Source organism: Silene latifolia, chromosome Y (genome assembly GCF_048544455.1).
Source record: "Silene latifolia isolate original U9 population chromosome Y, ASM4854445v1, whole genome shotgun sequence".
Lineage (NCBI taxonomy): Eukaryota > Viridiplantae > Streptophyta > Magnoliopsida > Caryophyllales > Caryophyllaceae > Silene > Silene latifolia.
In genome coordinates this window covers 99,291,249-99,310,636 of record NC_133538.1, presented here as the reverse complement: position 1 = coordinate 99,310,636, position 19,388 = coordinate 99,291,249, and positions in this window count along the sequence as shown.

Genomic DNA, 19,388 nt, shown 5'->3' with positions numbered 1-19,388 from the left:
AGTAACAGTGTATCGTTCCAAGAGAAAAGAGAGAGTCAGAGTGTCTCCGGATAAAAAGAGCTGCCTTAAACTGACGTCCTAACTCCTATTTATAAGAAAATAGGAGTAATATTAAACCTAATGACGGAAATTAACTAAAAAGCCCAGCCCGTCAGCAAAATCCACTCGATCGAGTAACTAAATCACTCGATCGAGCAAAAGCATAAAAGGAACTGGTCGATCGAAAGGAAAAATAGTCGATCGAGTACTTATTCATCCTAAACCACTCGATCGAGAAGAAGTGGCTCTCGATCGAATAGAAATAGTTCTCGATCGAGCACTTCTCAGCGCGTAATTCCTGCTTCGCGCACTGAACTTCAAACGGCTGCCATTCCTTCGTTACTTGGACAAATAGGGCGTGGTTGGTGGCGTTGGAAAGCTAAGAGGATAAGCTTTCACCTCCAACTGGAATCACATTAATAACTGTTATAGAACTCGAGATATGGTTCTTACAAGCAGGGACTAGCAAATTGAAGCACTCTCTTGGCTCGCCTAACTTCCTTACTCCAATGCGCATCTCAAAATAGTACTTTCCAAGCTCCGACTTAACTCATCTCCTAAATGCATGCGTAGGGACATGTTTTAGGCTTGAATCTACTACTTATTGGTCCATTCCTGCAATTAAGACAAAATACACCAAAGTAGCATATTCGGGGCATTTCGTAGCATAAAACCACGATAAAAGCATAGAAATACGTGCATAAAATAGGCTAAAAAGACTATATAAAATGCACGTATCAAATCTCCCCAAACCAAACCTTTACTCGTCCCCGAGTAAACTAAAATGCAACTAATGGAACGGAAAAGATAACTCAGAGCTAGCTACAAATGCCCACTTAAGTCAATTTAATGCAAGCAAACCAACACTTATATAAAAAACAGTCAAATGCAAACGAGTTGTAAGATGTTTATAATAAAGTAGCTGAACCGTCGACCTTGCAAGACCTTTAACAATGGACTCTCACGGGTCACTCTTCTCTCATGAAGCAAAGGGTAAGCATATGAATGTAAGAGAGAGAGAAAAATAGTCGCTCACCTAGACTACGACCCACATAAACATGCATGCAACTAATATGATAGACAATTCTAACTACCGTACACACATTCCAACCAAACAAGGTCCTGTCACAGCCGAGGGCTTACAAAAATATGGTAAAGTGAGGCAATGGGTAGGAAAAGGCAAAACATTTATGGGAATGTGGAGGTATAGGCGGCCAAGCTAGTACCTAAACAGAACCATATGAAACATATCCAATTCCAACTCAATTTTGAAATTAAGCACATGCCCTTCATTTGGCATAAAATCTCACCAAACCAAACCAAACATACTCCTCATATGAAATAAGATAGAACATAGGAGCAGAAACCGTCTCATAATTAAACATCTTTTTCTTTTTCTTTTCTTTTTCTACAACTTCACGTTTTTCATTTTTTTCCGATACTTTTTTCAACTTTTTTCCATCACGTTTTTTTTTTCTTTTCATCATCCTTCCTTTCTTCATAGATTACCAACTCCGATTCAATAGAATATGCGCCAATATTTGATACAATGAAATATATACCGCAAAACAACAATCTAAACTAGCTTGACAAGGCAGGCTAAATTTGGATGTAGCTAAAGGGTCAACTGGCAAATTTGGCTAATGTGGAGTTAAATGGGTAAGAATGAAAGAAAGGGAATGTAAGCACCTCCCTGCATGTGACACCAACCACTAACCCGAATGTATGACGGCAAAAAGCAATTGAATTTCATATACATGCAAATTGATGAACATGTTATGCAAGGAGTAACTACTCACAATCCTACATGAAACTGGTCATAAATGACACCAGTTTATAAGGCTCTAATTCTTAGAAATTATAAGTAGGTTGCCAAAATTTCAGGTCAAGTCTATATGTTCAGCTAAATTAAACATTAACTCGTAGATATGCAATAAAACAAAGCTAGTAAGATAATTAATTCAATGCAAGGCTTAAGCAAAAAGACAAATATAGTGCAATTTCATCATGGAAATCTACCGTTCCGACTCAACCTATATGCTAAAATAAACGTGAATTTTTTGAATTTTTCTAATTTTTTAATTTTTATGAGATTTTGAATTTTAATAAGAATAAACAACAATGCAAACGGAAATTAAACGTGACAAATGTAAATGCAATAAAGACAATATGCAGACACAGATATGGATGCATAACCTCCCCAAACCAAACTGTACAATGCCCCCATTGTACCAAAACATGGAAAGGAAATGCAAACTGAAGGAGAAAGAGAGTAAATGCGGAAAAACTCACAAAATGCGCGAATAAAGGGACCTCCCCAAACCGACCATGAAATGGGAGGTTGCTAAGGTCCGGAAAACCGTCTCAGGAAGCTAATCCAAGTCAAATACACTCGATATCCGTCCAACAGTGGTCGATCGAGTGAGTGGGCATCCAAGAACTGCTCGATCGAATGGTGTTGTGGTCGATCGAGTAGTTCCAGTTCTGCAGGTGGTCGATCGAGTGGAATATCTGCTCGATCGAGTGAATTTGGCAAAGACAAGTGCTCGATCGAGTACAAAAAGTACTCGATCGAGTACTTCTCATCGTATTTCCTGCAAAATGCAATGAAAAACAGCCCAGAATCGACAAAAACAAGCATATCGAGATAGTCTATGGTATAAAAACCATTTATTACAAATTTGAAATTGAAATAGAAAGCAAAATAAAATCTCCGGGTTGCCTCCCGGGTAGCGCTAACCCAGTCAGTCCCTCGACCTTCTTTTTCTTCGAGCCTTTATGGTTAATTACAATCAAAGCAGCTCAAAGCGCACAAAGAACTTTGTCAAATAGTTGCGCATGTGCTACTGAGAAGAGTAAGTAGCACCAAAGTGGAATAGCAAAGTAGGAAATAAAGATATGTAAACATTTAAGTCTAACAAATTTCCTATGGACGCTCCTAAATTTATCCACAAAATATAGGAGCGTGGGAGCAATTGTCAATAAAGTAGGGCTCCATTTTGATTAAAGATTTTGTGATAATAAGGATGGTGAAAAATCATTAAATTGTACGACCTACTAGGAAGGGGTAAAGCATTGGGATGCGCAGCAAAAGTCAACTGAGGCAATTTACTATTAAAACAAACAATAAATAAATTATCGTTTACTACCTCGTGTCGGTCACTCTCAATGACGGAATCATCGACAAAGGAAGATATTACCTCTTCCGTGCTAGGAGCAATTACCGACTCAGCTGCCTCTTTGACACCCTTTTTAGTGGAATTCGTCCCGTAAATCGCAGCCTCAAGTGCATCCAACTCGGCTTTGAATAGGGAAGATTCACCGTATCCATTATCGTCATCGAAATCGTCATCAAAATCAAACCCAAATGACGAACCAAAGCTCCCAATGGCCCAACTACTCGATCGAGTAGAATCTTCATTCGATCGAGCAGTTTCCTCCTGATTTCCACTCGATCGAGTAGAATGTTCACTCGATCGAGCACTTTCTCCTGGAAAATCACTCGATCGACCAATAATTGTCACTCGATCGAGTGATTCCTCCTGTACAGCGCTGAAATCCTCGTGTGGGGCAGTGAAATATGATAGAAACTCGTCATCCGAGTCATAGAGATCATCCTCAACATTGGGTAACACGGTTTTCTCAGGGGAGAAACCGCTCTCAACAAGGTATACCTCTTCTTCTTGCATCTCACCGCTTAATCGAGCAACTACGCACTCGAGCTCAAGGATTTGAGCATCCGCACGTCTATCACTCTCTTGCCTCACTCGATCATAATTCTGCACTTGAGACGCAAGTATCTCCATTAAAGACCTCAGTTCTGCAACCTCTTCTTCTTGTATATCAGCTGCTAACTGAGCAATGTCAGTTTCGAGCTTTTCAAGTCGCGAAGAAGTGTGTCTATCATGATCTTGCCTCTCTCGGTCACGATCTTGCAATTGAGATGCAAGTGTCTTCAATAAGGATTTCAGCTCCGCAATCTCTTCTTCTTGTATATCAGAAGTATCTTGTTGCGGCGGCCATTGATAGGGTGGATGTGGTGGCACAACTACAGCTACATTGTGCTCAGCAGAACCACATCTCCCGTAGCAGATCACCGACTGTTCCATATAATGGGACATCGGTGATGGGTCAAAGGTACTCAAGCCTTCCCTTTGACCGTCTTTCACCTAGAACTGTCTAGGTAGTACCTATAAGGCCTATCAAAACAAAGACTCAAGGAAAAAGATTTAACGGCCTCAAGGGAAAAATCCCCGAGGCTAAAAATGATAAAATTTAAACAAATAAATAAATAGATTGCCTCCCCGGCAACGGCGCCAAAATTTGATACTGTCGTTTCGTACCAAAAATAAAATACCTAAGTACAACTAACAGAAGTCAGCGGTAAGTAGGGTCGATCTCCACAGGGAGGCGGTGTACTATCTATTTGTCGATTTATCTGTCTAATGTCACTGATGGGGTTGAATTGATTGTGTTGACTAAACTAAAAAGGCTAAAGAAGAGAAATGAATAAGAGAATTAACAAAGAAGAAGAAGGAAGTATGCTAGGAGTCGGTTCACCGTGGCAGCTATCAGATCTTATACTATCGGGAATACTAAGGCGATTAGACTATTGATAAGAAGAGCTATGGTCGTCACCTTTCGGTCCTTAAACCGCCCTAGAGCGTAAAAATGACTTAACTTTCTTTCCCTCACCGCAATACCCTATTGTAATTAAGCAAGCCTTCCCTTCCAATCTTTCGATCTAGGTCGGGGTTAACTAAATTTATGGTCTCCTCCATGCATTCATTCGACCGGATAACAATTAAATTGCCTAATACAATTCCTATCGCAAGACTAATCTATATAAGTCAGTTAAAACATTGCTACCACGGCTTCCCTAATCCTAACATACTAAGGGGATTTAGCTATACATGAAATTAATAAGAACAATAAATAAAGAGGGAGAGGGAATAATAAACATTAAATAAAAAGAGAGAAAAGAGGGAAGAAATTATCAAATAATGATCCAGGAATAAAATGCAAAGTAATGTGTGTATCGTTCCAAGAGAAAAGAGAGAGTCGAGTGTCTCCGGATAAAAAGAGCTGCCTTAAATCGACGTCCTAACTCCTATTTATAAGAAAATAGGAGTAATATTAAACCTAATGACGGAAATTAACTAAAAAGCCCAAAATTCGTCACAAAATCCACTCGATCGAGTAACTAAATCACTCGATCGAGCAAAAGCATAAAAGGAACTGGTCGATCGAAAGGAAAAATAGTCGATCGAGTACTTATTCATCCTAAACCACTCGATCGAGAAGAAGTGGCTCTCGATCGAATAGAAATAGTTCTCGATCGAGCACTTCTCAGCGCGTAATTCCTGCTTCGCGCACTGAACTTCAAACGGCTGCCATTCCTTCGTTACTTGGACAAATAGGGCGTGGTTGGTGGCGTTGGAAAGCTAAGAGGATAAGCTTTCACCTCCAACTGGAATCACATTAATAACTGTTATAGAACTCGAGATATGGTTCTTACAAGCAGGGACTAGCAAATTGAAGCACTCTCTTGGCTCGCCTAACTTCCTTACTCCAATGCGCATCTCAAAATAGTACTTTCCAAGCTCCGACTTAACTCATCTCCTAAATGCATGCGTAGGGACATGTTTTAGGCTTGAATCTACTACTTATTGGTCCATTCCTGCAATTAAGACAAAATACACCAAAGTAGCATATTCGGGGCATTTCGTAGCATAAAACCACGATAAAAGCATAGAAATACGTGCATAAAATAGGCTAAAAAGACTATATAAAATGCACGTATCATACGGGTCCCACAAAGGTCGGGTATTACAATCTTCCCTCCTTAAAAATGAACTTCGTCCACGAATTTCGCCTCATCCTCACTTTTCCTTAACACTTTCTTAAGTCTCATTCGTGTCATGCCTCGCCCCTCACCCAAGACTCTTCCTCACACATTCGCTCGTCTCTCTCACTAGTGTGTTACCGTATGTGCTCTTTTGTGTTCTCATGTCCTTTCTTATTCCTGAATGTTACATTCACTCCCCCTAAAAGGGAACTTCGTCCCGAAGTTCGCCACTCAATCTCTCGCAAGCAGGATTCTCTTACTTCACTCGATCTAGGCTCATGGGTTCTAGTACAAGCCAAGCTCAACATTCATTCCCACTCTTATGGTTAAGGTCCAATCGTACCATGCATAGTGTGTGACTCTAGGCATATGTGTATGGTCTATGACTCCATACATAACAATCATAACACGGTTGGGTACCTCGTCTACTGCGATTGACGTTCTCCCCTTTTCTTTAATCTCGACTAACTCATGTTGTGCACCAAACACGTGGTTACACATGTATTCTCATCCATCCTCGTATCATATCATCTCACTCTAGTTGCCACAAGACTCGATCGTGTAAGACTCATAAAATTCTCATTTATGTTTACCCATTACCGCATCATTATTATTCTTACTAAGCATTTTAGGTCTCAATCATCAGCCAAACATATCTCATGTTACACGCATAACACGGCACACAACGATGTAAAAAAATCATTTCAATTTATTCGTTGATGATTTCTACGTTCATACCACCATTGGGTGGTCGGTAGGGTCACAAAAGGAAAATACTCAGTCCATGTCGGTTCAAAACTATCAAAACAGAAACAGAACCGTCCACTCGGCCGAGTGGAGACTTACTCGGTCAAGTAGGGGTGGTACTTGGTCGAGTGAGAGGGTCACTTGGTCGAGTGCAGGCTCTTACAGAATGTCTGCAGGTCTGATTTTGGCTCACTCGATCGAGTGACAGGGGACATCCGGTCGAGTGGACCGCCGCTTAGCCGAGTGAAAACGAGGCTCGGTCGAGTGATGCCTGATAGTCCTAAAAATCCGGTCATTCATGTCTCTAAACATACCAATGGTCAATCATACTTGCAAAAGAGTCTCAATGGTGATCATAGCATCATCCTACCACACAACATCTACTAGGTTTTGGCCTTATGGCCGAGTTTACAACACGAGAAAAAAAAACAAATTGTCCAAGACTCAACTGACACAAGGTCACACTGTTTCCACATGAGCACACGAGACTAAGAAGAGGACTTCTTCCTCTTGCCAAACCTCTTCATCCACCGAACCAGGGCTCCTTGGTTGCTTACCGGTGACTCCTCCCTCCACGTGCTGAGCTCCTCACTCATGGTGTCACCCGAGGTGTTCATCGATGCATTCTCCACTATGGCGTTGACGTAGCGGCCATTATGCTCCATAAGTCCCGGTGCCCAACTAGATGCTCCTCCTCCTCCGCTCCCGCTTATGTAGAAAACATTACCCCCGCCTTCATAAGAGACACCTCCCACTTCTTCGTTGTAAGTACTGTTTACATTACCTTGGTAGTCACCACCCACATTCTCTTGATAGTCTCCACCTTGGTGCGTATCATTAAAGAAACTCCCGGTGGTATAGTGCGGTCCCGCCCAAGGACCAAGCAAGTGTCCGTCGCCGTGAGGAACTATATTACCCCAATCTGAGGGTTGAATACCATAAGCTTTAAATACCCCGGAAGTGTCCCCATCCCCGGACTAAAAGCTAGGACGTTCCTTCTGTCTAATTCCCTGGTTATAAGTAAATTCGTGCACGTCTCTCAGGACCAAGGAGTTGTTCACCTTTTCAATTAGGTCCGGCATGGCGTATTGGTGGTTATAAGTCGATGAAGGTCGGTTGTATCCTCCGGTGAAAGATGGCATATGCATGGAGTGCCTAGGTTGTTCATGGTACGGTGAGGGTTCATGCATAAAAGAAGAGGACGGGGTGTAAGTGGAGTGTCTAGGGCGATCAAAGGGTGGCGAAGGCATGGGCACGTAGGAGGATGATGGGGCATGGGGAAAAGTCCTAGGAGGATCGTAGAGGAGTTGCGGGGTTGTTTCTCCTCGTACCGCTTCACCATCAAGAGTGTAATTAAGGTTTTCTGGAATGAGGTAGGATCGGGCCGGAGGGTGAGATGGGGCTAGCTCGGGTAAGTGAGAGGTTTCGGGCAATCCCCCATTTGAAGGAAGTTTAATGTATGATTCCGTGTTCACTCTCCATGAGTATCCCTTTTTGTCTTTCCTATCCACAACCCAAAACATGCCATTCATGTAGGCAATGTCGAAGTATGGTACCTCCATACTCATGGGTCTATGAATTGCCCCCGATTCATAACCCAAGAGGTTCTTGGCTAGTCTAGTCACTAGGGCACCACAATAAAAGGAGCACTTATCGGACTTGGTCATCCTTTCAAATGCTAAGCACACCATAGACACGGGGGTAAAGTAAAAACGCCTCTCATAGTACGGATTGAGGTAGGAGCTTAAGAGTAGTACTTCCGAGGAGTTGATTTTACTATGGTTCCTTCTTCCGTAAAGGAGGTTGGTCATAAGACGAAGGAAAACTTTCAAAACTGGGTGTTCCACATCATTTATTTTCATGGCACTAACGTTGGTATTGCGGTTACCCGTGTAAAGGTCGATGTATTTTGTGGCTTTCATTTCCTTCCTCACCTTATCAAGACTATGGGTGGTCCTTTTTCCTACACCTAGCCGCTCCGCAAAAAGATCACTAGATAGGTGAAAGGAGGTGTTCTTGAGTCGAAAGCTGACGGTGTGGTCTTTTGGATTGTAGAGGAAGGAGCTCAAAAATTCAAAGGTAAGGATGCGGTAGCTTATTTCCACTAAGTTGTAAAATCCCTCCATTCCAAGTACGCTAAATATGTCATGCACTTGCACTTCTATTGATACGTGCATTTTATATAGTCTCTTTGAGCCTCTTATACACGTATTTCTATGCGATTCCCGTAGTTTCATGCTACGAAATGCCCCGAATATTCTACTTTGGTTCGTTTGGCTTTAATTGCAGGAATGGACCTGAAAGAAGCAGAATGGAGCCTTTTACTGTCCCTTTAGCTTGCATTTAGGAGATGAGTGGATTTGGACCAGAAATGTTGCTACCTCAAGAAGCGTGAAGATGTCTTGGATGCTAAATCAACGTCTTATGGGCTGAATTCAGTGGCAGTTGCTCGATCGAGAGTTTTTGCTGGCCTTTATGCTCGATCGAATGCTTTTATATGAGGAACATACTCGATCGAACTACTGCTTTGTTCGATCGAGAGGTGCATTTTTGGAGGTCCTCGATCGAGTAGTATATGTACTCGATCGAGAGGTATTTGCATGAAGTTGCTCGATCGAGGAATTCTAATGTACTCGATCGAGTACTTTTCGAGCTGACGCAAGATTTTAATATCTTGTTATCGTATTAGGTCAATAAAAATATCTCTCCTATAAATAGGGGAGAGTTAATTAGGTTTAAGGGGGGAATTTCAGAACTTTTAAACTCAGCACTGGTTCGGCGATTGCTTTGCTCCTCTTTTCCGGATTTCGAACTTTTGTAATTCTTTTCTCTTTTATTCAAAGTATTATTTCTCGTTTATCATCTTTATACCATGCTTAGTATTGTTTTATCTTTTGTTCTTGTTTTATTTATATTTATGCTTAGCTAATGTTTCAATGTTAGGATTAGGGGAACCATGGTAGTATAACAATGATGCTTTAATTGGTTTAGAAGGTTTTGATCGTGAGGATTTTTTGATAGCAATATAATTATAATTACTAGGTTGAATGCATGCAACTAAAGTAATTAAACTGGTTAAATTCAGACCTAGATCGAGAGATTGGAATGAATAGACCTGTTATGAACAATAGATTGCACTAATGAGGTTGAAAGCTAAGTTAGTAGTATTTTAGGGCGGATAGCGGACCGAAAGGACCTTTCCTTTACCCTTCTCACATCAGACCGATTGACCCTACCTTTAGCAGAATTGTGTGATATCATGGTGAACTGACGTCCTAGCATTCTTCTCTCTATTCGATTACACCTTTATTTCATTTTACTATTTTTATCGCTCTCTATCTTTGCTTTGCATTTCATTCAGTAGTTTAGTTTAAACAACTCAAACCCCCCGATTTATGACCATAGACAGACTGAATAACGGGTAGATAGTGACCGCCTCCCTTTGGATACGATACACGACTTGCCTCTGCTGCATTAGTTAGAGTCTGTTGGTTTTATTTTTGATAGGGTTGCGACAGCCGTCTCAAATTTTGGCGCCGTTGCCGGGGAAGAAACTATTTTATTTACTTGTTTATTTTTGTCTATCTTTAGCTTCAAGGAATTTCTTCCTTGAAGCAGTTCTTATCTTTTCTTCTAGTGTTGGTTTTTTTTTTTTGAGAAAATGTAAGTAGTATCATTAATAACCAAGAACCAAGTTACAGATTACATCATCCTCATTGAACTATCCTGCACCAAACTCATCAGTGCAAAATATCATCAACCCATTTCCTTACTCTACTATTCTTACATTTAATTTCAACATTATGCAACCTACTAATACTCTCCTTCTTCACAAGCTGCCCAAGTCTTTCTGGTCTATGTAAGTATCCCTCAAGTCTGCAAGTATTACGAGCAGACCAGGTGAAATACATACTGCAAGCTAAGATAACACCCACAACTTTCTTCCTGCACAGAGAGGACTGTCGCCAATCAATCCACCACTGAATGCAATCCTTTTGTGGTAAACCAACCATACACCAGTCACTTATAGCTTGTATGCATTTCAAGATATAGCTACATTCAAAGAAAAGATGCTGATGACTCTCCTCCTGCACACCATAGAAATAACACAGATTCTGGTTGATCACTCCCATAGTAACCAGCCTGTCCTGAGTTAAGAGTCTCCTACGGGCCACTAACCAACACAAGAATCCATGTTTGGGAACAATCCACTTATTGAGTATCCATGGATACCAAGGAACCCTCTCACCATCAGGTTTGAGCCATTTGTATCCACCTTTAATGCTATAAATAGAACCAGAAGGGAAAAACAATTGCTGGAGCCTGTCCTTAACCTGACAGATCTTCCTCCAAGCCCAACTGCTACCAAGTCCTGGTTTATAATCCTGCCACTGTTGCTGCTTTATATAAATGGCATGGACCCAACGAACCCACAGATGATCCTCCTTATTGGCCACCCACCACGCATATTTCCCAATGGCTGCAATATTCCAGCAATGCAAGTCTCTAAAGCCTAGACCCCCCTGTTTCAAGGGTTTTCATATGTGCTCCCATGAAACAAGTGAGGGGCTCTCCTTCATCTCATTACCATGCCATAGGAACTTCCTACAAATGCTTTCAATCCTCTTTATGACTGTCTTAGGCAAAATAAAAATTCGAGCCCAATAACTATGAAGAGTTGCTAGAACTGCCTTAATATGCATAGTCCTGCCTGCATAGGACAGCTTCCTAGTCCCCAGACGTCTCACCCTCTCCACAACCTTATCCACCAAACACTGACAGTCAAGAACAGAAAGTCTCTTTGGGGAGACACACACCCCTAAATACTTAAAAGGTACTGTGTCCCTTTTCATGCCAGACATGGATTCAATCTCATCAATCAAATGACTGTCCATGCCATTGCAGTAAAAACTAGACTTACTCCTATTCATCTTCAGTCCAGTAGCTTTAGAGAAATAGTCAAAAGCTTGGAATAGCAGCTGGATAGACTGTTTGTCCCCTTTGCAGAACAAGATTAAATCATCAGCGAAACATAAGTGGTAGAGTTTTATCCTATTGCATAAAGGATGATAATGAAATTTCTCATGTTGCTGCACCACCATTAAAATCCTACTCAGATACTCTAGACAAAGAGTAAACAAAAGGGGAGAAAGAGGATCTCCTTGTCTAAGGCCTCTCTTCCCCTTAAAGAAGCCAAAATTTTCTCCATTAAGTGACAGAGTGAAAGATGGGGTAGTCACACACTGCATTAGAAGCTTCTGAAACTGAGAAGGAAACCCCAATGCCTTGGTCATTGCATCCACAAAGCTCCACTCTACAGAATCATAGGCCTTTTGCAAATCAAGCTTCAAAAAGATTCTAGGAGAGCAGGCTTTCCTTTTGTAAAGTTTAATTAAATCCTGACAAATCAAAATATTGCCAACTATATCCCTTCGTTTGACAAAAGCACTCTGTGAAGGGCTCACTATTGTAGGTAATATCTGGCTCAATCTATTACACAGTACCTTAGATAAACACTTATAAATAGTGTTACAGCAGGCAATAGGCCTGAACTGTTGCACTGTTTCAGGCAAATCAACCTTTGGAATCAAAGTTAATGTGGTAGCATTACATTGCTTCAGCAATTGACCAGTGTGAAACACATCCTTAATTGCAGTACAGATATCAGGCCCTACAATACTCCAGTTATCCTTAAAGAATTGACTGCTATACCCGTCAGGACCTGGAGCTTTGTTCCCAGGAATATCAAACATGGCTGTTCTTATTTCATCATCAGTAATAGGAACAACCAGACTATCACAATGCTCCTGTGACAAGCATCTACCATACTGGACTATTTTCGTACTGATCTGATGCACCTCAATTGAAGTGCCCAGAAGAGAAGTGTAGTAATCCTGGAAATCCTTCTGAATATCAGCAGGGGTGGTACATAAAGTATTATTCACATCCCTGATCTGGTATACTCTATTTGCTTCTCTTCTCCTTCTAATACAAGCATGAAAGAAGGCAGTGTTATCATCCCCCATCTTCAACCAGTCACATTTAGCTTTTTGTCTCAGATAGCTATCTCTTGCCTTAATCAATCCCTCTAAATCTTTTGCACACTCCCTCTCAGAAGTAAACAAGTCAAAGTTCAGAGGATCATGGATCAACATCTCCTGAAACTCTTTTAAAGCAATCTCAGCAACATTAGTCAAATTTTCAATGTCTGCAAACTGGCATTTATTCAGCTGCTTTAAATCATACTTCAGGCTTTTTAACTTCTTTACTACTTGATACATTGCAGTGCCATGGACTTGCCTTTGCCATCCATTCTGAATGATACTACCATATTCAGGAGCTAGAGCCCACATGTTAAAATACTTAAAAGGGGCCCTCCTGCCATAAACCTCCTCCTCAAGCTTTACCAAAGTAGGACAGTGATCAAACATCCCCTCAGGTAAAAAATGCACATAGCTATTAGGAAACTTGATAATCCATTCATCATTAACAAGCATTCTATCAATTCTGCTGTATATCTTAGTCCCAGTCTCATGCTTATTCGTCCATGTAAAGAAAGCTCCCCTGGCCCCAAGATCAGCCAACTCACAATCATGAACCACCTGTAACAGTGGCCTCATCTCAGCATTTGTTATTGGCGCTCCTCCAATTCTTTCATTTCCAGCAAGAACAGTATTGAAATCTCCCCCAACAATCCAGGGACCATTAACAGTAGAATAATAGTGTCTTAGACTACTCCATAAAGGCTCCCTCTCCACAGCTTTATTCATGCCATAAACAACAGTAAACCAAAACTTCATTTTCCTAACTTTATCAGTGACCAGAGAATGAATACATTGCACAGACATATCCAATACATCCACCTCAAACAACTGAGGATCCCAAATAACCCAGATTCTACCACCTTTGTGTAAACTAGAATTGGTACAAATAGCCCAGTCATCACATAAATTGCATCTCACTTTATTCCAATTTTTATTACTAATTTTTGTTTCTAAGAGGCCAAACAATCCCACTTTATTATAATGAAGGAATTTTTTTATTTCTTTTTGTTTATTAGGATTATTTAGACCTCGGATGTTCCAAACTCCATAACTACCCATTATCAGAGGGTGTCCTGCTTGTCCCCCCTTTATCCACAGTGCAATACTCAATTAACCCCAACCTAGACTTCTACAAGGACTTTGAGAGGTTCTCCATGAAAGAGACTCCCCCAGAAGTAAAGGACCTGCGTCCACCAGTCTCAGTTCTCAACAGTTTGGTTAGAAACCTTCTAGGAATAGAGGTTTCAACCACAGGTGTCTTAGCCACCATTACCGGAGTTAGAACAACATCAGCAGTGGTCTCCTTCTGTTTCCTCTTCTCCTGAACATGTGCAGGAACCACTGGCTCCACAACAGGTTTTGGCTGCCTTAACACAAGACCCTTAGGTCTCCAAACTTTCTTTGTCACTGGTTTCTTTCCAACCTTTCTGCAATTTTCAGTCAAGTGACCCACACCTTTGCAAGCTGTACATGATAAAGGGAGCCAATCATACACAACCTGAAGAGTTTGAATATCACCATTCTCATCCTGGAACTTAATTACTTCAGGGAAGTCTTGCCCAATATCTACTTCAATCATGATACGGGCAAAACCAAGGTAGTTTTTATGCAAGGTGGCTTCATCACAACGAATGAATTTTCCTACCACCTCACACAATTTCTTAAGACAACCCATCCCCCAGTATTTCACATCCAGTCCATGAATTTTCATCCAAATTGGAATACACTTCACATCATGTTTAATCAATTTCATCTCAGGTGTCCACTCTTTAATAATAACAGGTTTATTGTTAAAGAGCAGATGACCATTCCCCAATACAAACTGCTGCTGCTCCTTTGTTTTAAACCTAACGAGAAATATACCGTTTGGTAGAAACGAAATTTTATCCACACCCTGAGCTTGCCATACCCTCCGAACAAACCCCGTCAAAACAGAGCTTGGAGGGTTTGCACCTAGTACGTAACAAACTACAGCAGTGGACCAAAAAGAGATTTCACCAGCAACATCATCTTTAGTAATTCTTACCATAGGAGTAACCACCGGAGTAACCACAGAAACAGCTACAACTTCTTCCTCAGGATCAGACAGCTCTTCATCCCCTTCGATGATTGAATGCAAGTCGGCTTCCAATTCCTGCGAGGAAAATTGGAATTGTCGTTGTGATTTCCCTTTATTAGAAGAATTCAGACTAAAATCAACATGTTTTTGTGAATTTTGTGTATTTTTTTGATTAGAAATTGGAGTTTTCGGATTGTTTTTGGTTGATTTCCTTGTTCTAGCCATTGCTTGAAAGAAAAGCAAACAAAATCGCTAACCGCTTCTCTCTCTAACTTTCTCTCTCAACATTTTTTTTTTCCTAATCTTTTTCTAATGTTGTTTTGATAGGTCCTACAGTGTAATACCCATCCTTTTAGGGACCCGTTGACTGATGTTGACCAACCTTAGTGATATGTATTAGTCTTTAAGGAAACCTTACGAGAGATATCTTGTGTCATGATAAGCATTGGGAATGTGGTACTCGATCTAGTCGAGGCTACTCAATCGAGTAAGTGGGAGGCTCGATCGAGTAGGGGTCACTCAATCGAGTAAGTTAGTTACTCGATCGAGTAGCGTCTTTATAGCGGGGATTTATAATCGTGTTTTGGTAGTATCGCAAATCATTTTCGCCTCTTCCCAAAAACCTAAAAGTCGTCTCTCCTTCTTCCCATCACCCTGGTTCCTTCCATGGAAGCCTTTGAGGATGCTTGTGCCATAGGGATGGGTTGCTTGAGTCGGGTAGCGGTCTTGACGCCGGTATGCTATGCGTAGGTATGTCATCATCATCATCATCATTGTCGTTGTTATTACTATTAGGGTTGTAGTAATAGTAATAGGTGATTGTACTGCTTGTATAAGTGTGTTGATTGGTTGGGCGATATCTTGTGGTCAGACTTGGAATCGCTGCGGTTGGCTAGAGGTAGGTTCGCCTACTCAGTACTGTTGGGTGTCTAGTGTGTCTTTTGATATGAGTTGGTTGATGTCGTGTCGGTGTGATTGATAGATTGTGATAATCGGTTGATGTTGTGTTGTCTCGGTTGATGTGATTATTGTATAGCTGTCTGTGATCTTCGGGGCGTGTCCCTGGCTGAGTGGAGTCACTTGCGGGAGTGGCTTCACGCCCTTGGTTCGCCATCTGTGGAACCCGCCATAGGAGGGGATGTGCACATTAAGGAAACTTGGGTTTATCGCTCGTTATGATGAGCGGGGATTTGGTGGGTACGGCTGCGGTCCCCCATTGGCAGGGCTCGTCCAGTGGACAGTCGGTGACGGTGATTGATTGTGGTAGTTGTGGCTTGTGTGTGTGTTTTGTTGAGCTTATAGTGAGTTGGCTGCTGTTGATGTATCGTCCGCAGTTACTGACCTTGTGTGGTTGTTTTCTCATTTGCTTCTGTTGTGTCCGCCGTGATCCCTTATGGTGAGCAGTCAGTCTTAGCAGGTGGTGTCTTGGATAATAGCTGGAGTCTTGGCGGGATGAGTCTTTCACGAGTCACGACAGGAGTAGTTCACATAGTGTTGTTGAGTTGTATCTTTTATATCAGTTGTTTTGTTTAACCTTGTAATAGACTGTAACTGTTCTTTTATCAACGTTTGATGATTGCTAACCTCGGGCAACCGAGATGGTAACGACTTTATATGCTAGGGAAGGTCTTGTTAAGGCTCCTTGGTATATGGGGGTGTTACAAAGTGGTATCAGAGCAACGATTTTGGAACCTGTAACAAATGAGCCTAATGAATGTAGTGGGTCTAATCAAATGAACCTGGTGTATGCGTATTGGGAGCTCCAGCTGATGCTATATTTTGGGTGAGTAGGCGCCCTCATTTCAAAATCATGGCCCCATTATGCTTAAGCCAGTCACTGGTTAAGGGGATAGTGAGTCAGGAATTATGTGCCTAGAGTGTGTATGATAGTGATATAGAGATGTTTGTAGCGGAGTCTTAATGGATGCTAAGTGTGTATGGTTGTGATTAGAACTGTGAAAATCTATAGTTGAGTAGTAACAGAAGTGGTGACGTGTTTGCAATGCGAAATTATGTGCATGATGTGGTGTTAGTAATGCTTGTTCAGAAGTGGTGACGCGTTTGCAATGCGAAATAGTGTGCATATACCCGGTCCACTCGGAAAGGGTTCACCATTCCCCTTTTAGGGCTCAGTTTACGGTTCCCGTTTCGATCACAAGAGAAAGGGTTTAGAGTTGGATTAGGCAGACCCGCGGTAACGGGCCGCCTAATCCAACCCTAAACCCATACTCGTCCCGTTTTACGATACCCAACCCCGTTTAATCCCTTTTACATACTAGGTACGTTTAGAAATAGTCTCAGGTTCGTTTTACATATATTGTGGGTACGTTTCATCCAAATAACCCATTCCCGATAACAAGGGAAAGGGTTTAGGGTTGGATTAGGCGGACCCGCTGTAACGGGCCGCCTAATCCAACCCTAAACCCTTTCCCGTCCCGTTTTAGGATATCCGCCCCCGTTTAATCCCTTTTACGTACTAGGTACGTTTCGAAATAGTCTTAGGTTCGTTTTACATATATTGTAGGTACGTTTCGTCTATATAACCCATTCCCCATAACAAGGGAAAGGGTTTAGGGTTAGAACCGCGGGTCCGCCTCCCGTCCCGTTTTAGGATACCCGCCGCCCGTTTAATCCCTTTTACGTACTAGGTACGTTTCGAAATAGTGGAGTGAAACCTCTCACTCGATAATTTAAGTGGAAAAAACTAAAGAAATGAGCCTCCTAAGTTTGCATGAAACAAACTGAAATTTTAGGCGTGTCCTTGAGGGACGATTGAGGATATGTCTAGACCCGAACACAAAGCAATAGGAATAGACTCGATAGTTTAAAGCACACAAGCAAGTAAACTACCAAACTCCAAGCACAAAGCAAAGGAGCTCTTCAAGCACAAAGCAAAGAAGAGATTTTAATGAAGAAAACTCATGTTTCTTACTTGGTTTTTAACTTAAGCAAATCTGAATATTACACTTGGGAACTTGGTTTATTTATAACCCAAGTCCTTCTAATCTTAACCATCCAAATTACATCTAATGGCTAACATTAAACAAGCAAGAAAACAAGAAAAAGTTGCTGAAATCTCCTCCTAGGCAGCCGTGAGCCTCACCCCAACAAGAACAAGCCAAATGGTCTTCTCAATGTCTTACAACAAAAGGGACATAAGAGCTAACCTAGGAACACACAATTGGAGGCTCCCTTAGTTAAATATTCAGCTGATATAGCCCCTTGAGAGCAGCCCCCAAAGCTCTTACACAATTGTAAGAATGATAGTGACACTTTGGACCTTCCTTGAAAGCGACATTTGAGCTCATTCTTCAAAATAAAGAAAACAGCCTCCTAGGACTATTTTGGTCGGTCCAAGCAGCTGGATTTTGTCCTAGGATGGTCTTCATTTGATTAATAAAAAGATGGGATCGATTGGAAGCAAACTAAGCTCGATTGTTGAAAACCGATAAGCTCGTTACTCGGTTTTGTCTTGCGAATTCATCTCAGCTTGGATCCTTATTTAAATAAAAGTCCCTAGGAAAAAAGTCTCAAAATTCATTATAGAATTGAGACATGACAAAAATTACCATGTCTTCTTAGAGGGGATTTGAGTTAGACCTCAAATTGGACGAAGGTCCCAATCCGCGGTCTAGCTCGGCCTCTTCTCCCGTTTCAAATAGTCTTAGGTTCGTTTTACATCTATTGTAGGTACTTTTCGTTTAACTAAACTATTTCCGATAACAAGGCAAAGGGTTTAGGATTTAGGCAGACCCGCCTAAACCAACCTTAAACCCTTTCCCGTCCCGTTTTAGGATACCCGCCCCCCTCGGAAAGGGGTTCACCCTTCCCCTTTTAGGGCTCAGTTTACGGATCGCATTTCAATAATAAGGGAAAGGGTTTAGGGTTTAATTAGGTGGACCCGCGATAGCGGGCCGCCTAATCCAACCCTAACCCCTTTCCCGTTCCTTTTTAGGATACGCGCCCCCCGTTTAATCTCTTTTACGTACTATGTACGTTTCGAAATAGTCTTAGGTTTGTTTTACATATATTGCGGGTATGTTTCGTCTAAATAACCCATTCCCGATAATAAGGGAAATGGTTTAGGGTTGGATTAGGCGGACCCGTGTTAGCAAGATGCCTAATCCAACCCTAAACCCTTTCCCGTCCCGTTTTAGGATACCCGGTCCCCTCGGAAAGGGGTTCACCCTTCCCCTTTTAGGGCTCAGTTTTCGGTTCCCATTTCGATAACAAGAGAAAGGGTTTAGGGTTGAATTAGGCGGACCCGCGGTAGCGGGCCGCCTAATCTAACCGTAAACCCTTTTCCGTCCCGTTTTAGGATACCCACCCCCGTTTAATCCCTCTTACGTACTAGGTACGTTTCGAAATAGTCTTAGATTCGTTTTACATATATTGTGGGTACGTTTCGTCTAAATAACCCATTTCCGATAACAAGGGTTTAGGGTTGAGCGGTCCGCCTAATCCAACCTTAAACCATTTCCCGTCCCTTTTTAGAATACCCGCCTCCCGTTTAATCCCTTTTACGTACTAGGTACTTTTCAAAATAGTCTTAGGTTCGTTTTACATATATTGTGGGTACGTTTCGTCTAAATAACTCATTCCCGATAACAAGGAAATGGTTTAGGGTTGGATTAGGCGGACCCGCGGTAGG